Raw genomic sequence first — 18,581 nt, forward strand, 5'->3', positions numbered from 1 at the left:
TAAGGAGGTCTACACGCAAAGGTTCTACAGTGTAAAGTAGTCTGTGTTCTTTGGGAGAGGAAACTTATAGACTATAGTGTGTGGACAAAAACAAAACAAAACAAAACAAAGGTGTGAACCACTGGACCTAGGTGGCCTGTTACATTGACCATGTGTGTACTACAAATAAAGAAGAACTGAGGGGGACTGACTAGGGGGTTACCATCTAACTTCCTGGGCTAGAAGGGAAACATGGGGTAAGGTCCAGAGCATGAGCAAAGTCTCCAACCTTAAATGGTGAAGAAGAGCTCAGGCCAGAGCCGAGGTGGCTCTCCAACCTCAAGTGGGGGAACTAAGGCTGTGGTGAAGCCTAAGGAGGAAGGACAGCCTCAGATGGTGAGGCAGTGCCAGGACCTGGGCAAACACACCAACTGCAAACGATGAACCCAGTTTCTCTTTTTCTTACTTGATGGGTCCTTTCTGTCGTTTCAAAATTTAGAAGAAACTTTGAATATGTTTGTGTTCATGTGACTACACTTGTGTGTGTATGTGTATGTGAATGTGCTTGCATGTGTATGTGCTTGTGCCGTTTAGCCTATGGTATACCCCAAATGTTGTCCATCCTGTTTATGAAATAGGATCTCTTGTTTGCTCTGGAACTCTCTGACTACATCAGGCTTGTTGACCAGCAAGCCGTAGGGTTCTCCCTGACTCGAAACCTGTGACAGATGTTCATCACACACCGGGTAGAACGTTAGATTATGCGTGTAATCATTCCAGTATTTGGGTTATGAGCTAAATGTTCTGTTTTGATACTTTCAAATGCATAAGAAGACATATCATCTAAGCCCACAGAGCCATGTGGATAGTTCACTGTTTCTAAACTCTTGAGTTTTAGTTCATTTGAAAGTTCAACTATACTAATTTTGTAGGATAAAGAAAATTCGAGACAGAGACTATTCGTGTCTTCTGTGCCAATGAATATTTCAGGAATGTCTACATATTTAATAGAATGTAATATTGCAAGTGGGGAATAAGTCAACAGAGACAAATCTCTCTTGCTTTATCATCACCTTGAATATCTGCTTTCTAAAAAAATAATCAGGGGAGTTTTATCAGAAGGAGATTATTTAAATTTGATCTTAGAGTAATTTAATCACACCATTTGGAATAGAGATTTAGACTTAAATCTTTTATCTGTTAATGTGAAGAAAAAAATAGCTATAGCTAGGTTTCTAAGCAAAATAGCCAACATAGACAGCACCGGGCTGGTTTTGATAACTCCCTTGTCAAGTCCAACAGGTGTGCTCCTTGTGATGTGGTGGGCATTCTACCACGCACACATAATGTCTGTTCCCTGTTGCAAAAAAGTAAAAAACTTTGCGGCCCAAATATCTGTGTCTATATAACATGTCCTTGCTATGTTCAGATGAACAGAAGGAGATATGCGGGAGGAAAACACCAGAAAACCACCATGACCTTATGCCCTAAATATCATTAGAATTGAGAAGAAAAACATCTTGCCCTGAATTCCATTCTGGCAGTTGAGAGAATGCGCAGCTGCCTGGCTGGGCAGCTGGGTTTAAATGAGTGAGCAGGGGCTCCTTCCTGCCAGGAGAGCTGCATGCTTCTCTCTGGCTGCCAGCTTCGTCTTGTCACTCCTGCTTTTGTGGCTCCCAGCTTTTCCAGCTGTGCCAGCTACAGGTTTCCAAGTGCTCCCAACTTTCCTTCCTAATGAATTATATTTCAAAGGACATCCAGGAATCTGTAGCAAAAAACAGAACACATGTACACTGTATCCTAAATAATAAATGCTGAAAAATACAGGAAAATATGTCAATAGTTTTGGACTTTTAAAATCATCCTTTGAAAAACATACTATTTTAAATAAATCATTTGGGGACTATATGCATGTATGCAATGTATTTTGATCATGTTCACCCCCACTCTTCTACCCAACTTCTCCAGGCTGTAAGTCCCTATCCCCCACCCCTTTCCAATGTCATATTCTTAGAAAAAACCCTATGCACTCAATTTGTGCTTCCCACCTAATTATGGGTTGTACACCACCCACTGAAGTTCGGTCAAGCTACTGGGAACCACATCCCCAAAGAAAGCTAACTTTGTCTTTCCTAGCAGTCATCAGCTGTCAAAAGCTTCTCAGCTAGAGGTGAGGGCTCTGAGCCCTTCCCCATTCCAAGATGTGATGTTAACTGACTTAATCTCATGTAGGTTTGTAGAAGCAACCACAGCTGATATGATATTATAAGTACAATAGCCCTGTCACGTCCAGGAAACAGTTTGGCTTGGTTTCTTACTGACCTTGGCTCTTACACTCTTTCTGTGGCCTCCTCCCTGGTGTCCTCTGAGGCTTTGAGAGATGGCCTCTGCATCAGCTTCTGCCTCTGCATTTTTTCCCTGTTAAGAGTTTCTGTCCTAGCTTCCTTTGATGATGAATAGCGGTTTGGAAGTACAAGTCAAGTAAAACCTTTCCTCCCCACCTAGCTTTTGGCCGTTGTGTTTGATCACAGCAACAGAAACCCAAAGATAGCATGTGACATAGATGTCCCACTTAGAGGTGAGGGTGCCATGGATACCTGTTTTCTGTACTTTGACCAGTTGTGAATTTCTGTTTTGTTGTCCACTGCACAACAAAACTTCTCTGATGAGGACTAAGGGCTGCACTCGTCCTTGAGTACAGAGATACGTATTTAGAGAACAGTTTGATACTATGTCTGTCTAGCAAAGTAATAGTAGCAGCTTCCCCCCAATCCCATGTGCTCCAGAACCAAGGATTCTTCATCAGATCTACAGGACAAGGTATGCATTTCCGCTTGTGTGTGGTCCTTATACCTCACAAGAATGTTGTTGGCTACTCCTATACCATTTGGGACAGCATTGCATCAAAGACATACGTATGTTTCCAGGCTGGTTATTATTGTAGCTAACAGCACTCACAGTTGTATAAGAATGGCAATGCTTTCTTTCTCCCTGTAGACTTCATGACAACTTATGAAAGCTAGCCAGCAGGCAGAAAGCTTCCGGATAGTACCAGCTTAATTTTTCCATATCCTATGACCAAAGGGTATGGTGTATTCAGCAATAGATCTTACCATAAGTTTTGATGGGCAACCAGGAGTGATAGCATAATTTGGCAATCTGTGTTTTCTGAGAGGAACAGCATTATCCTGAGTAGAGCAACAAACTTGTATATACACAAATTAGCAGGTTTCCATATGGCTTTTTCAAGTATCTTAGTATTAATTATACCTTCCCAAGCTCTTCTGTTCTATCCTCCTAATTGCCTTCTCACTTTAATTCTTCCTCGTCATTATATCCTTTCCCTTTCATATTACCTGCCTTCTACGACCCATATTCTACATACTATCTTTCTTCCTCCCTCTTAGTGGCGCAAAGTGTTTCTCCAAGTTAAACACACAAGTCTAAAGATTTAGTTCTGAACCCTACACATGCAGCATTTGTCTCTCTGGGTCTGGGTTAGCTCACTCAAAGTAATTTTTCCAGTTTTCTTGACATCATTAACTAAGCTAGTTGTAAAATATTTACCTTGTATTAACAGATACTTAGAAATTGTTTTTTTTTGTCTCTTTTTTAGGCATAAAACTGAATATTTATTACTTAGAGGACAGAGAGAGAGAAGGAGAAGAGAAAGGGAGAGAAAGAGAGAGAGAGACAGAGAGAGGGAGACACATGTGCACACACGCCAAGAGGGGACAGTGAGAGAGATTCAAGATGGCGAAGGCCGGGATTGGGGGGGGGGTCACTGGGAGTGGGCATGGCTTGTCCCTTAAAGGGACCAGAGACCAAAAGAATAACAATAACTGATCTCAAGATTTGAGGAGTACAAACCAGTTTCAAGGATTAGGGGCCCCAGAAGGTGTTAGGAGTGGAACTTGCAGGAAACTAGTAAAATGCACACATCAGAAAAGTTCACTTTTGGATTGTTTTGTCTAAGTTTAGTTAGACATCTTAAAATCTTAGAGGCCTGCAACTTAACATTGTCTGAAAGACTCTTACATGACATTTATCCCCGTGGACACCATGCTGTTAAAAGCAAGAAATGGGGTGAGGGAAGGGGTAGAGGGAGGGAGGTCTTTATTGGACCACTTGCCAAGAATTGTGCTCATTCAAATTATGTGTAAAAATATGCTTTAAAATCACTTCCTTGTAATGAGTTCACAAACAAGGCACTATGCAGCAGCGTTAACACCCAAACACCTCTCTCGTCCCAAACTTAACTTGCCAGGGACCTGCTCTGAAGCTCTAAAGCCATAGAGTTTCATGCAGGGTTTTCCACCTTCACTGCCAGTTGCATATCTATAAACACATCTGCCATAGAAAGTGAAAGAAAAAAAACAATGAAGTTAAAACTCGTAAACAATTAGCTGTATAGCCTCTTGCATGACTCATGTGTGCTTAATGTGAATTTTGTCCTTACCAGGCATTTCTGCCCTTCCTGGTTCTCCCTTCTAAATGTTGCTCTTCTTCTACATGTACACATATACTTGTTTGCATGTATATATTACACGATATGATGCTATAACATTTAGGAAGCAATGGATTTGAATAAAGCATAGATTATATAAATTTGACTGGCAAGTTAAAACATTAGAAGATTATACTCCCTTTTGTTGTATCAACACATATCTCCAAAATTCAGTGGTAGAAAGAGAAAGTTTCTGAGATCTCACAAATTTATCCACAGAACATCCAAAGATGTAAAAAAGAAGATTCAATTAGTAGCAAATTACAGGATAAAAGAAATTAGGTTGAAAAATTGCTTTAATTAACACATTGATTTTGTGTTAAACCTTTAACCAAAATTCTGTATCAATCCTCTAGGTGGCGCCACATCGGCTTGTAAACTCTAATCCGGAGCTGTGGTTGCTTCTCCTTGTGGTCTACATGCTGAACCCAAAACTATGCTCAGTTGAAATAATTTCACCCTGTGTATCCGCAGCCAATATGCATTCAGTGTAAGTAAACTGTGCCTTCTTTCCTCCAAATGTCATAATACAGGTTCCTGGTTTTTAGATGAGGGAGGTCAGGAGGGTATTTTCTCCTTCTGAAATTGAGCCTTGCTGCTGGAGGCAGAGCCTACTGATCCCACAAACATCATTTTCCCCTTTCTTTCTGGCTGACAGCTATCATGGCTCAATAAACTTTATTCCAGAGGTCTCTTGTCTCAAAAACTTGAGATTTAGCAATGGCATATAAACTATATTTATTTCTCCTCAAGTACCATGACAACAGTTGGTCACCTGTGACACTGCTCTCTAGGCTCGGCTGGGTTCCACCAGTCTTGACATCAGGGTAAAAACTCTTCCCAGACTATAGCAGCTGCCTCTGCTCAGTGTTCCTGTTTCCATCTTTTTTTTTCCCCCCATATACCAACAAATACTAGTAAAAAAAAAAAAGCAGGGAGTACTTGGACCACTTTGCCCCCTCTCCAGCCCCACTTATTTACACACATTTTCACATATAAGAGAATCAATGAGTAAACAAAGTCAAGGAAAAGGGAGAACTCTAAATGTTAAGCAATGAGGAAGTTATGGTGTGCCAAGCATGTCTACTGTCCAGAGGCTGGGGATAGACCATCAAAAACCACCGAGTGTCTACGTGTGGGTCTGAAAACCTTGTGAAGGAAAAGTAATCTGAAGTACAGTAAAGGGAATAGAAATAAAAAAAACAGGTGACTGGATGCACACACAAAACGATGAGGTGATGGAAAAAAATTTCTTTGCTGAGGATAATTTACACTTAGTGATATGGAAGAAATGCCAAAGTGAAAGATTTCAAAAAAAAGGTTTGTATACAAATACGTCCATAAGGGGAGTGTAATGTTCCTTCCTAAAGAGTTTATTTGAGGTGATATTAGAAGATATTATTTAGACTATTCAATTGATCTTTCCCCCTGACTAAACCTCTTCATTACATAGGAGTTTATCCTGAGGCTTGCTCTCTTATGGATTCAAGATGGCTCGGAGGCCTCTAAGTAGCATATCTTTTTCTTTCTTTCTTTCTTTTTTTTTATTGAAAAATAAAAAAAATTTCCGCCTCCTCCCAGCCTCCCATTTCCCTCCCCTACCTCCCACACTACTCCCCCTGGCCCCCTCCTTTCCCAATCCCTCTCCAGTCCAAAGAGCAGTCATGGTTCCCTGCACTGTGGAAAGTCCAAGGTCCTCCCCCCTCCATCTAGGTCTAGGAAGGTGAGCATTCAAACTGGCTAGGCTCCCACAAAGCCAGAACATGAAGTAGGATCAAACCCCAGTGCCTTTGTCTTTGGCTTCTCATCAGTCCTCATTGTTCAGAGAGTCCGGTTTTATCCCATGCTTTTTCAGTTCCAGTCCAGCTGGCCTTGGTGAGCTCCCAATAGATCAGTCCCTCTGTCTCAGTGGGTGGGTGCACCCCTCACGGTCCCGACTTCCTTGCTCATGTTCTCCCTCCGTCTGATCCTCATTGGGACCTTGGGACCTTATTCTGGTGCTCCAATATGGGTCTCTGTCTTTATCTCCATCCATCGCACGATGAAGGTTCTATGGTGATATGCAAGATATTCATCAGTGTGGTTATAGGATAGGGCCATTTCAGGTTCCTTATCCTCAGCTGTCCAAGGCACTAACTGGGGACATCCCCCTGGGCACCTGGGGGCCCATCTAGGTTCAGGTCTCTTGCCCACTATAAGCTGGATCCATTATATAAGATATATACTTCCCTGCTCCCATATCCATCCTTCCTTTATCCCAACCATCCCAATTGCCCAAGTTCCCCCCAACCTCCCCTTCGCACATTTCTCTCCCCATCTCCCCTTACCCCTATCCCACCCCACCCCCAAGATCCCAATTTTTGCTCGGCAATCTTGTCTACTTCCCATATCCAGGAGGATAACTATGTTTTTCTTTGGGTTCACCTTCTTATTTAGCTTCTTTAGGATCACAAATTATAGACTCAATGTCGTTTATTTATGGCTAGAAACCAATTATGAGTGAGTACATCCCATATTCATCTTTTTGGGTCTAGGAAACCTCACTCAGGATAGTGTTTTCTATTTCCATCCATTTGCATGCAAAATTCAAGAAGTCATTGTTTTTTACCACTGAGTAGTACTCTAATGTGTATATATTCCACACTTTCTTCAACCATTCTTCCATTGAAGGACATTTAGGTTTTTTCCAGGTTCTGGCTATTACAAATAATGCTGCTATGAACATAGTTGAACAAATGCTTTTGTCATATGATAGGGCATCTCTTGGGTATAGTCCCAAGAGTGGTATTGCTGGGTCCTGGGGCAGGATGATCCCGAATTTCCTGAGAAACCGCCACACTGATTTCCATAGTGGTTAGACAAGTTTGCATTCCCACCAGCAATGGATGAGTGTGCCCCTTACTCCACAACCTCTCCAGCAAAGGCTATCATTGGTGTTTTTGATTTTAGCCATTCTGACAAGTGTAAGATGATATCTCAAAGTTGTTTTGATTTGCATTTCCCTGATCACTAAGGAGGTTGAGCATGACCTTAAGTGTCTTTTGGCCATTTGAAGTTCTTCTGTTGAGAATTCTCTGTTCAGTTCAGTGCCCCATTTTTTAATTGGGTTAATTAGCATTTTAAAGTCTAGTTTCTTGAGTTCTTTATATATTTAGGAGATCAAACCTTTGTCTGTTGCGGGGTTGGTGAAGATCTTCTACCAGTCAGTGGGTTGCCTTTTTGTCTTAGTGACAGTGTCCTTTGCTTTACAGAAGCTTCTCAGTTTCAATAGGTCCCATTTATTCAATGTTGCTCTTAGTGTCTGTGTTGCTGGGGTTATACATAGGAAGCGATCTCCTGTGCCCATATGTTGTAGGGTACTTCCCACTTTCTCTTCTATTAGGTTCAGTGTGTTCAGACTGATATTGAGGTCTTTGATCCATTTGGACTTGAGGTTTGTGCTTGGTGATAGATATGGATCTATTTTCATTCTTCTACAGGTTGACATCCAATTGTGCCAGCACCATTTGTTGAAGATGCTTTCTTTCTTCCATTGTATACTTTTAGCTCCTTTATCAAAAATGAGGTGTTCATAGGTTTGTGGGTTAAAATCCCGGTCTTCTATATGATTCCATTGGTCGACTTCTCTGTTATTATGCCAATACCACACTGTTTTCATTACTGTAGCTCTATAATAGAGTTTGAAGTCAGGGATATTAATGCCTCCAGAAGTTCCTTTATTGTATAAGATTGTTTTGGCTATCCTGGGTTTTTTGTTTTTCCATATAAAGTTGATTATTATCCTCTCAAGATCTGTGAAGAATTTTGAAGGGACCTTTATGGGGATTGCATTGAATCTATAAATTGCCTTTGGTAGAATTGCCATTTTTACTATGTTGATCCTCCCAATCCAAGAGCAAGGGAGGTCCTTCCATTTTCTGGTATCCTCTTCAATTTCTTTCTTCAATGCCTTAAAGTTCTTGTCAAATAGATCTTTCACTTCCTTGGTCAGAGTTACTCCAAGATATTTTATGCTATTTGTGGCTATCATGAAAGGTGAGGCTTCTTTGATTTCCTTCTCTGCTTCCATATCCTTTGTGTATAGGAGGGCAACTGATTTTTTGGAGTTGATTTTGTATCCTGCCACATTACTAAAGGTGTTTATCAGCTGTAAGAGTTCTTTGGTGGAGTTTTTGGGGTCGCTTATGTACACTATCATATCATCTGCAAATAATGAAAGTTTAACTTCTTCCTTTCCAATTCGAATCCCCTTGATCCCCTTATGTTGTCTTATTGCTATTGCTAGAACTTCAAGCACTACATTGAAGAGGTATGGAGAGAGTGGACAGCCTTGTCGTGTTCCTGATTTTAGTGGGATGGCTTTGAGTTTCACTCCATTTAATTTGATGTTAGCTGTCAGCTTGCTGTAAATAGCTTTTATTATATTTAGGTATGTCCCTTTATCCCTAATCTCTCCAAGACTTTTATCATAAAGGGATGTTGAATTTTGTCAAATGCTTTTTCAGCATCTAATGAAATGATCATATAGTTTTTTTCTTTCATTTTATTTATATGATGGATTACATTGATAGATTTGCCTATGTTGAACCAGCCCTGCATCTCTGGGATGAAGCCTACTTGATTATAATGGATATTTTTTCTAATGTGTTCTTGGATTTGGTTTGCCAGTATTTTATTGAGGATTTTTGCGTTGATGTTCATGAGTGAGATTGGCCTGTAATTCTCTTTCCTGGTTGAGTCTTTGTGTGGTTTTGGTATCAGAGTAACTGTAGCTTCATAAAAGGAATTTGGCAATGACTCTTCTGTTTCTATATTGTGAAATACATTAAGGAGTATAGGTCTTAGGTCTTTTTGGAAGTTCTGGTAGAAGTCTGCATTGAAACCATCTGGTCCTGGGCTTTTTTTGGTAGGGAGGTTTTTGAAAACAGCTTCTAATTCTTCACGACTAACAGGTCTATTTAGATTGTTCACCTGGTCCTGGTTTAACTTTGGTATATGGTATTTATCTAAAAAAAAGTGTACGTTTCTTCTACATTTTCCAGGTTTGTGGCATACAGGCTTTTGTAGTAAGATCTAATGATTCTTTGAATTTCCTCTGTGTCTGTGGTTATGTCCCCCTTTTCATTCCTGATCTTAATAATTTGCATATTCTCTCTCTGCCGTTTGATTAGTTTGGATAGGGGTTTATCAATCTTGTTTATTTTCTCCAGAAACCAGCTTTTTGTTTCATTGATTCTTTGGATTGTTTTCTGTGTTTCTATTTTGTTGATTTCAGCCCTCAGTTTGATTATTTCCAGTCTTCTACTCCTCCTAGGTGAGTTTGTTCTTTTTTTTTCTAGAGCTTTCAGGTGGGCTGTTAAGTCTCCAATGTGTGCTTTCTCTGTTTTCTTTAAGTGGGCACTTAGTGCTATGAACTTTCCTCTTAGGGCTGCTTTCAGAGTGTCCCATTAGTTTGAGTATTTTGTTTCTTTATTTTCATTGAATTCGAGGAAGACTTTAATTTCTTTCTTTACTTCTTCTTTGATCCAGGTGTGGTTCAGCTGTTGACTGTTCAGTTTCCTTGTGTTTGTAGGCTTTCTGGGGGGTAGCATTGTTGTTGAATTCTAACTTTAATCCATGGTGATCCGATAAGACACAGTTGGTTACTAATATTTTTTTGTAACTGTGTAAGTTAGCTTTGTTACCGAGTATGTGGTCAATTTTCGAGAAGGTTCCATGAGCTGCAGAGAAGAAGGTATATTCTTTCCTATTTGAGTGGAATGTTCCATAGATGTCTGTTAAGTCCATTTGATTCATTACCTCCATTAATTCTCTTATTTCTCTGTTAGGTTTCTGTCTGATTGACCTGTCCATTGGTGAGAGAGGAGTGTTGAAGTCTCCTACTATTAGTTTGTGCAGTTTGATGACTGGCTTGAGTTTTAGCAATGTTTCTTTTACGTAAGTGGGTGCTTTTATATTAGGGGCATAGATATTCAGGATTGAGACTTCATCTTGATGAATTGTTCCTGATTTGAGTATAAAATGTCCCTCTCCATCTCTTCTGATTGATTTAAGTTTGAAGTCAACATTGTTAGAAATTAGTATGGCCACACCTGCTTGTTTCTTAGGTCCATTTGCTTGATAAGCCTTTTCCCAGCCCTTTACTCTGAGTAGGTGCCTGTCTTTGTGGTTGAGGTGTGTTTCTTGTAAACAGCAGAATTTTGGATCCTGTTTTCGTATCCAATCTCTTAGCCTGTGCCTTTTTATAGGTGAGTTGGGTCCATTGACCTTAAGTGATATTAATGACCAGTGGTTGTTAACTCCGGTCACTTTTTTGGTAGTAGAGATTGTGTTTCCCTTCTTTGGGTTGTGTTGGTGAAGGGTCTCTAGATGTTTGAGTTATTGTGGTCATTGTTGGACTCCTTGGGTTAGTGATTTTCCTTCTATTACTTTCTGTAAGGCTGGATTTGTGGCTATGTATTGTTTAAATTTGTTTTTATCCTGGAAAATTTTGTTTTCTCCATTTATAGTGAATGAAATCTTGGTTGGGTATAGTAGTCTGGGCTTGCATCCATGGTCTCTTAGTTTCTGGAGAACCTCTATCCAGCACCTTCTGGTTTTCATGGTTTCCTTAGAGAAGTCAGGTGTAAGTCTGATAGGTTTACCTTTATAAGTAACTTGGCCTTTTTCCTTGCATCTCTTAATATTCTTTCTTTATTCTGTATGCATTGTGTTTTGATTATTATATGGCGAGGGGATTTTTTTTTTGATCCAGTCTATTCAGTGTTCTGTATGCTTCTTGAACCTTCATAGGTATATCTTTCCTTAGGTTGGGAAAGTTTTCTTCTATAATTTTATTAGGTATATTTTCTGGACCTTTGAGCTGCACTTTTTGTCCTTCTTCTATTCCTATTATTCTTAGGTTTGGTCTTTTTATTGTGTCCCAAATTTCCTGAATGTTTTGTGATGAGAGTTTGTTGGATTTGCTGTTTTCTTTGATCAGTGTGTTTATTTTCTCTATGGTATCTTCAGAATCTGTGACTCTTTCTTCTTTCTCTTGTATTCTATTGGTTATGCTTGTTTCTGTAGTCTCTATTTGTTTACCTAGATTTTCCATGTCCAGCCGGCCCTCTGTTTGTTTTTTCTTCTTTGCCTCAATTTCAGTTTTCAAGTCTTGAACTGTTTCCATTATCTGCTTAATTGTTTTTCCTTGGTTTCCTAGGGTATCATTCACTGATTTACTCAATTCTTCAAACTTTCTGTTATACTTCTCATCCTTTTCTATAAGGGCGTTTTTTAAATGGTGTTTAAGGGCCTCTATCACTTTCATAAAGTCAATTTTTTCTATTTCTTCTTGATTAAGGCGTTCATGTCCTCTTGTTGTGAGGTCGCTGGGTTCTGGTGGTTTCATGTTGTTTTTCAGATTGTTGGGTGAATTCTTGCATTGGTGCCTGCCCATCTCTTCCTCTGAATGGTCCCCTATGGATCTTCCTTTACAGGACCAGGTCTCCTTGCCCACATATGTACCTTCCCAGTGATGTCACTCCCCAGTGATGGCTCTCCTGGTGCCTAGATCAGATCTCCGTGTTGCTTGGGTAGCTCATACACAAAGGGCCTACCTTGCTTGCTGCAGGAAGGCCATTGAGACAAAGGAACTACTGCCCTCCCGGTTGCCCTCCTGATTCGGATTCGGTCCCAGCGCCCGAACAGGGAGAGGTTATGTGGCCAAAGAGAGGAGGGAGGCAGAAGGCGGGAGGATTCTGGATGCAAACTGGGTGGGATAGGAAGAAAGAAGTGGTATCGGGCAGTATAGCCCTTGCAGGAAAACCAGGAAGTGTAGGAGGGGAAAGGAACATCTGAGTTCCCTGTCCCGGGTTGCTGCCGTGGGTCAGAAACTCACTCACCCCAATGATGGCTCTCCTGGTACCTAGATCGGATCTCCGTGCTGCTTGGGTAGCTGGTACACAAAGGGCCTACCTTGCTTGCTGCAGGCAGGCTATTGAGACAAAGGAACTACCACCCTCCTGGTTGCCCTCCCGCTTTGGATTCGGTCCAAGCGCCTGAGCAGGCTGAGCTGGGAGATGTTATGTGGCCAAAGCTTAGAAATTGTTTTTGATTAAGCATTTCTTCCCATTTGGATACACTAGGCAACTGGAAGGCAACATTCTATCTCAGAACTGCTTTCATCTCTTTGACTTTAGGGTTACCTAAGTTATTGACCCAGTACATTAAAACAAGGGAAATTAAAACTGCTGGAGTAATGACTCAGCAGTTAAGAGCACTTATTGCTCTGATGTAGGACCCAGGTTAGACTCCCCGAATACACATGGCGGCTCACAACTGGGGGAGACACAGAGGTCCTTGTGCTCACAAATGAGCACTAGGGTGACTATGAATGTCAAACACACAAGCTTGCCTCTTCAAAGTAAAAGATATATGATCTGTTTTCTACCTGAAGTTTGAGAGAGGATATGGTTAATAACCTGGTGACCTTTGTACTCTCTGTGTGGCTGAGACCACACCAAATCCTCCCCAGACCCTTATCAAGAGCTTCTCAATCTACAGAACTCACCTTTATAGAAGATGTCACATGTACTCAATCTATAGAACCCATCTTTATGGTGGATGTCATATGCACTTCACAAAGAGTTTCGGTGCAGTCATGTCTCAAGCTTTATTGTACACACGGGTTGGGTTATTTATTATCAGGACGTTTTCCACCAAATTATGCTGTGCTTGTATATGCCAAAGGAGATACTATAAATAATTCTATAGAAATACAGTATACAATTACAGATGACTTAGCAACAGACTGCAACACTTCAAAGAAATGAGCAAATACATTTAGGTCTGCTCACTGCTTTTGTTTTGTAAGTCTGTGTGTCTTGGCATCATGTGATTATCAGTTTACAACTTTACATTGTTACATAGTGACCTTTTTCTTTCTTCTTAGCATTTTTATATTAACATCTGTAGTTGGAGGGCACTTATTCATTTCCTGGCCACCCAGCCTCCTTAAGTAACCACACAGAAACTACATTAATTAAATCACTGCTTGGCCAATCACTATAGCATATTCCTAGCAAACTCTTACATATTAAATTAACCCATGTCTATTATTTTATATTTTTGCCATGAGGCTTGTGGCCTACCTGCAAGGTTCCAGTGTGTCTGTCTCTGGTGGGGGCTCCAGGGCTTCTCCTGACTCCTTTCTCCCAGCATTCAGTTTAGTTTCCCTGCCTAGCTCTGTTCTTTTGTGTTTGAATTTACTTTTTAAGCTTTCTCAGGGTTTACATGGATTTAACTGGTACATTTTGGAGCACCAATTTGATCAAACATCTGTCTTCCTTATGCCATTACAGGGTTCTCATCCAATTCTGCAGCTGAAATCTCTGCTTTGTTTGAGCTTGTTTTCTTTTCTTCCCTCCCTCCCTTCCCTCCCTCCCTCCCTCCCTCCCTCCTCCTTCCTTTCTTTCTTTCTTTCTTTCTTTCTTTCTTTCTTTCTTGGTTTTTCGAGACAGGGTTTTTCTGTGGCTTTGGAGCCTGTCCTGGAACTAGCTCTTGTAGACCACACTGGACTTAAACTCACAAAGATCCACCTGCTTCTGCCTCCTAAGTGCTAGAATTAAAGGCATGCTCCACCACCACCCAGCTTCAGACTTGTTTTCATTGCTGCCTCAGGATCATGCACTTCTCACAAGGGCCTTTGTAGGCTCCAATGCATCTAACTGTGTAATGTGAGGTTTCTCTCCTGCCCCAGTTCCTGAATAATCAGTCAGAGACTTACTATTATTTATAAATGCTTGACTGATGGCTTAGGCTTATTATTAGCTGGCTCTTACATTTGAACTAATCCATATTTTTTTTTTATCTATGCTTTGTCATCTGGTTTGTGACTTGTTGCCTCATTTTCTACCTGTCTTGCTTCCTTGGTGGATGATTGGCATCTCCCAGGCTCTGCACTTCTCTTGTATCTCTGCTTGGATTTTCCAACTGGCTCTATCCTGCCTTACCACGGGCCAAAACAGCTTTATTTATCAACTGATGAGAGCAACACATATTCACAGCATACAAAAAGACCATCCCACAGCATACCTGGATTATTTTTTATTTTACAATGGTGAAATCCCACCCATCTACCATCATGCAGCCCAGTGACAAGGGCTTTTAAGTCTTTGTCCAGACAGGGTATTGTCCTCAGACACGATCTTTCTCAAGCATTATACACCTTCCTGTCTACAGCCAAGACCAGATCTCATGTTTTGTCTCCAAACTATACCATGAATTAGGAGCAGAGATGCAACTGGAGGCCAGAGGTAAGTGATCAGCCCACAGATGGGCTTTCTTAGTTTATATTCTTCACATGGCCCCACAACTGACTTTCTAAAAAGATCTTCAGTCAACTGAAAACACGTAGTAGGTTAAAATGTGGTAAAATGTATTCTTGTGTCAAAGCAGCACAAAAGAACAGATATGTCACCATCTTGCCGAGAAAGATGATTCCACACCCACCCTCTTCCTTGAGCTTCCCAAAGCTCACACTCCAGTCTTTGGAGATCAAAATCAAACCCTTGATATTCTACCACACTCCTGGAGATGATCTCTTAAACAGACCATCTACTGGACACTCTGCTGGGTCCCAGAAGCCACCCTTGTTTAGTGCCTGACTCTGACCGGCACCCAGGACATCCACTATCTCTCAACAAAGCCTGCTTAAGTAGAGTCCAGTGTCTTTACTCACTTTGGGGTTCTACCCTCCCCCCATTCCTCTTCTGCACCATCTCTTGGGCTGTCCACCCTGCAAGGATCCACCTGATTCACCTTTCCAATTCCTACCTATTTCCCGAAGCTTTCCCAGACACTTTCTACTCAGTTCCGTTCCTTCAGTCATATGCACACCACACTTAAACCCGTGGGGGAGCTCTGTCCCTGTGCTTCTCTTATTCCATGACCACAGACTGCATAATCCAGGGGGAAAAGGAAGGGGGCTCACAGGCTGGGACAGCTGCCATTTTCCTGTATCTTTGCTGCCCCTTCTTGTGTTTTACTTGTGTAGTAATAAGGGCGGCGGGGCTGCGTCCCCAGCACCCAGCCGCCCCCACAGCTAGCTTTACCTGAAATAATTACACGGACACTGTATTCCTCCAAACACTGCCTGGCCCATTCTCTTCTAGGCTAATTCTCACATATCAATTTAGCCCACCTCTAATCATCTGTATGTAGCACCCCAAGGTGCGCTTACCGGGGAGATTCCAGCCTAGTCCATCCTGGGTCGGAGCTTCATCCTGGGAGCAGGGCATGGCGTCTCTCTCTGAGGCATCTGCTCCAGAGAGAGCTGTGGAGTCTCTGACCTCACTTCCTCTTCCTCCCAGCATTTTGTTCTGTTTACTCCTCCCACCTATCCTCTAACCAATAAAATGGGCCAGGGCAGTGCCTTTATTAGCCAATGACCTTCCTCCATCATTTCCCCTTTTTTGGTTTAAACAAAAAAAAAGGCTTTAACATAGCAAAATTTCATATAACAAAACAGTTATCAAGTAAAAGTTACAATAATCTTTATCATAACTAAGGAAAACTATAACTATAACTAACTATTCTTAACTCCATCAAAGACTCCAGAAAGATATATTACCTAAGTAAACAAGAACTAAGAAACTTCAAACTCTAGAAATGACAAAGACATCTCGCTGCCTGGACAGTCACCCAAAGTTCTTTTGTACCGTTGGGGCATCCATCTTCAGCCTTCAGGCCCATGGTATCCAGCAGACATTTCCATAAAGCAGGAAAATTCAAAGTCAGTTCAGTCACTATCTGTTGTGTCCTGCAGAATGTCTCACAGACTCTTTCAAAATGAATCAGGAACCCCGAAAGATCATCTTACCTTAGGCAAGTTCAGTAGTCCTCTCTCTGCGGGTTCTCTGTGTCCAGTTTATGCAATAGTCCAGGCAAGAGCAGTTTCTTGCCCAAATGGCTATCAAAACTCCATAACGAGCCTCTTCGATGCCCATCTTCCTCTTGAAGTAGATTGGTGCTGCCAGGAGCAGAGTGTCTCATTGTCATGAAAAGTCCTCAGTTATTAAAACATTAAATGTCCTATTCTGTAATCTTTGAAAGACATGAAGAATGTTTATCTAAAATATATCTCTATATATCTAGAAAATCTAACTAACATGACTACAAGCTTTACTATTATCGATGATTATCCATTAACAACCTATATTTCTTAATTATACAGTACATATTTAAATGAACTACACAATCACAATACCTTAATCAAAATCAGAAACACTTATACATATAACAAAATTGACCGTAAATCTCTATCAATAAAGCAAAATCTATACTAATGCAAATTATTCATACCTATATCATATCCCCCTTTAAATGTAAAAGAACATTTATAAACATTATTTGGGAATATGGGCGCAGTTATTTCTCTCCAAACTGCTTCCTGCTGAATGGGGGCGTCGTTAATTAGGTCTTTCATGGTATAACCTGTGTGCTAGCTTCATCTCAGTTGGCAGTTGAGCGAAGCAATTTTTTGAAGGCGTTCACACCAACCCTTCAGGAGGGCGTGGTCCATCATACCAAATTGGAATAGAAGAAATGAACAGCGTCTCATCCTCTGTGAAAACAAAATAAGAAACTCCTTTCCAAAGTATCATATCCTTAGATCCAAATTCATAATATCTATGTTGGATTAGTTCAGCAGTATTTATAAATAAATATCTTTTAGTAGCTTTTGCTCTTTCCTCAGCATTTAAACAATTCAAAGAGAGCATAATAGCATACAGTATCAAAATTCTCTGTTTATTTTCCATCTTTGTACACCTTTGTTTTAACCTCTATTTCATTTATTTTTACTTTTAACTTTTTGCTTTTTGAGACAGGTTCTCTGTATCTTTGACCTGAAGTAACTCTGTAGAACAGGCTGTCTTCGAACTCTCAGAGATCCGCCTGTCTCTGCCTCCCAGGCATTCGGGATTAAAGGTGTACACTACTACACCTTGAACTCACAAAGATCTGTTTGTCTCTGCCTTCTAGGCACTGGGATTAAAGGCGTGTGCTACCACACACAACAACTCTCTTCCTTTTTTTTGTTTTTTACTTTAAGAACTTCAACTTTTAGTCTGCATATATTTTTAACACACTTTAAACCATTCAGAAATTTTCTCTGTCTTTGAATCTCTCTTTACTGTATATCTCTCTTTTTCTGACCACACGAGTCTTTAATTTACCAAGCAATATCAGTAGGATTAAAGGCGTGGCTTTCCCAGCTGGATCCAGTCCATTTCTTAGCTTTCCAGCCTCATGGCGGATATACAGGCTATAGCCATGTTTACTGCAACAACTGTATGGCATTTCAAGGTCCCTGCCAGCAAGTGAGCTACAACAGACAACACTCACGTCCTCTCTTGGTAGCCGGCCCTCCTGCCTTAAACAGTCAGAGTTTGCCCTGGCAGGATGGCCCAGAAAGCCAGCATTTTTAAACGGCGCAGCTTTTTTCCTGCTACGGCTGAAAACCGAAAAGCATGCGTTCAGCTTTCCGTCAACACCATTTAAGTGTTTCGTGGCAGGACCTCTTAATGAGCTGCAGGCTTTGCAGCTAAAGCTGAGTCAGGAAGCCTCTCTTAGATGAGGCGCTTGCTTGCCTCTAGCAAGCAGAGTAGAACCGAGAAATTGCTGCTACCAAGAAACCAGGCACAATGCTTTCACTTTGTTCTAGAATTACTTCCCAAGCTGTCTCAGGCTTTATGTGGAAGCAGTTGTCCACGTGGGCGCCATATGAAGTAATAAGGGTGGCGGGGCTGCGTCCCCAGCACCCAGCCGCCCCCACAGCTAGCTTTACCTGAAATAATTACACGAACACTGTATTCCTCCAAACACTGCCTGGCCCATTCTCTTCTAGGCTAATTCTCACATATCAATTTAGCCCACCTCTAATCATCTGTATGTAGCACCCCAAGGTGCGCTTACCGGGGAGATTCCAGCCTAGTCCATCCTGGGTCGGAGCTTCATCCTGGGAGCAGGGCATGGCGTCTCTCTCTGAGGCATCTGCTCCAGAGAGAGCTGTGGAGTCTCTGACCTCACTTCCTCTTCCTCCCAGCATTTTGTT

General features: G+C 41.2%; 1 long non-coding RNA gene across 2 annotated transcripts in view; it reads left to right on the forward strand.

The window, feature by feature from the left end:
- The window catches only part of LOC121438018, a 64,857-nt gene that overhangs the window by 5,023 nt on the left and 41,253 nt on the right, over positions 1 to 18,581 (forward strand). Inside the window, exon 3 of one of the 2 annotated variants that reach the window (XR_005973026.1) lies at positions 4,843 to 4,976. This is a non-coding gene — a long non-coding RNA (uncharacterized LOC121438018). Of the gene's footprint in view, positions 1 to 4,842; positions 5,071 to 18,581 lie in introns of those variants that run through there. The other variant, XR_005973025.1, reaches the window with a different exon arrangement.

This window comes from Microtus oregoni, unplaced genomic scaffold, assembly GCF_018167655.1.
Source record: "Microtus oregoni isolate MIOR12 unplaced genomic scaffold, Mior012 000054F_ref0000373, whole genome shotgun sequence".
In the NCBI taxonomy this organism is placed as follows: domain Eukaryota; kingdom Metazoa; phylum Chordata; class Mammalia; order Rodentia; family Cricetidae; genus Microtus; species Microtus oregoni.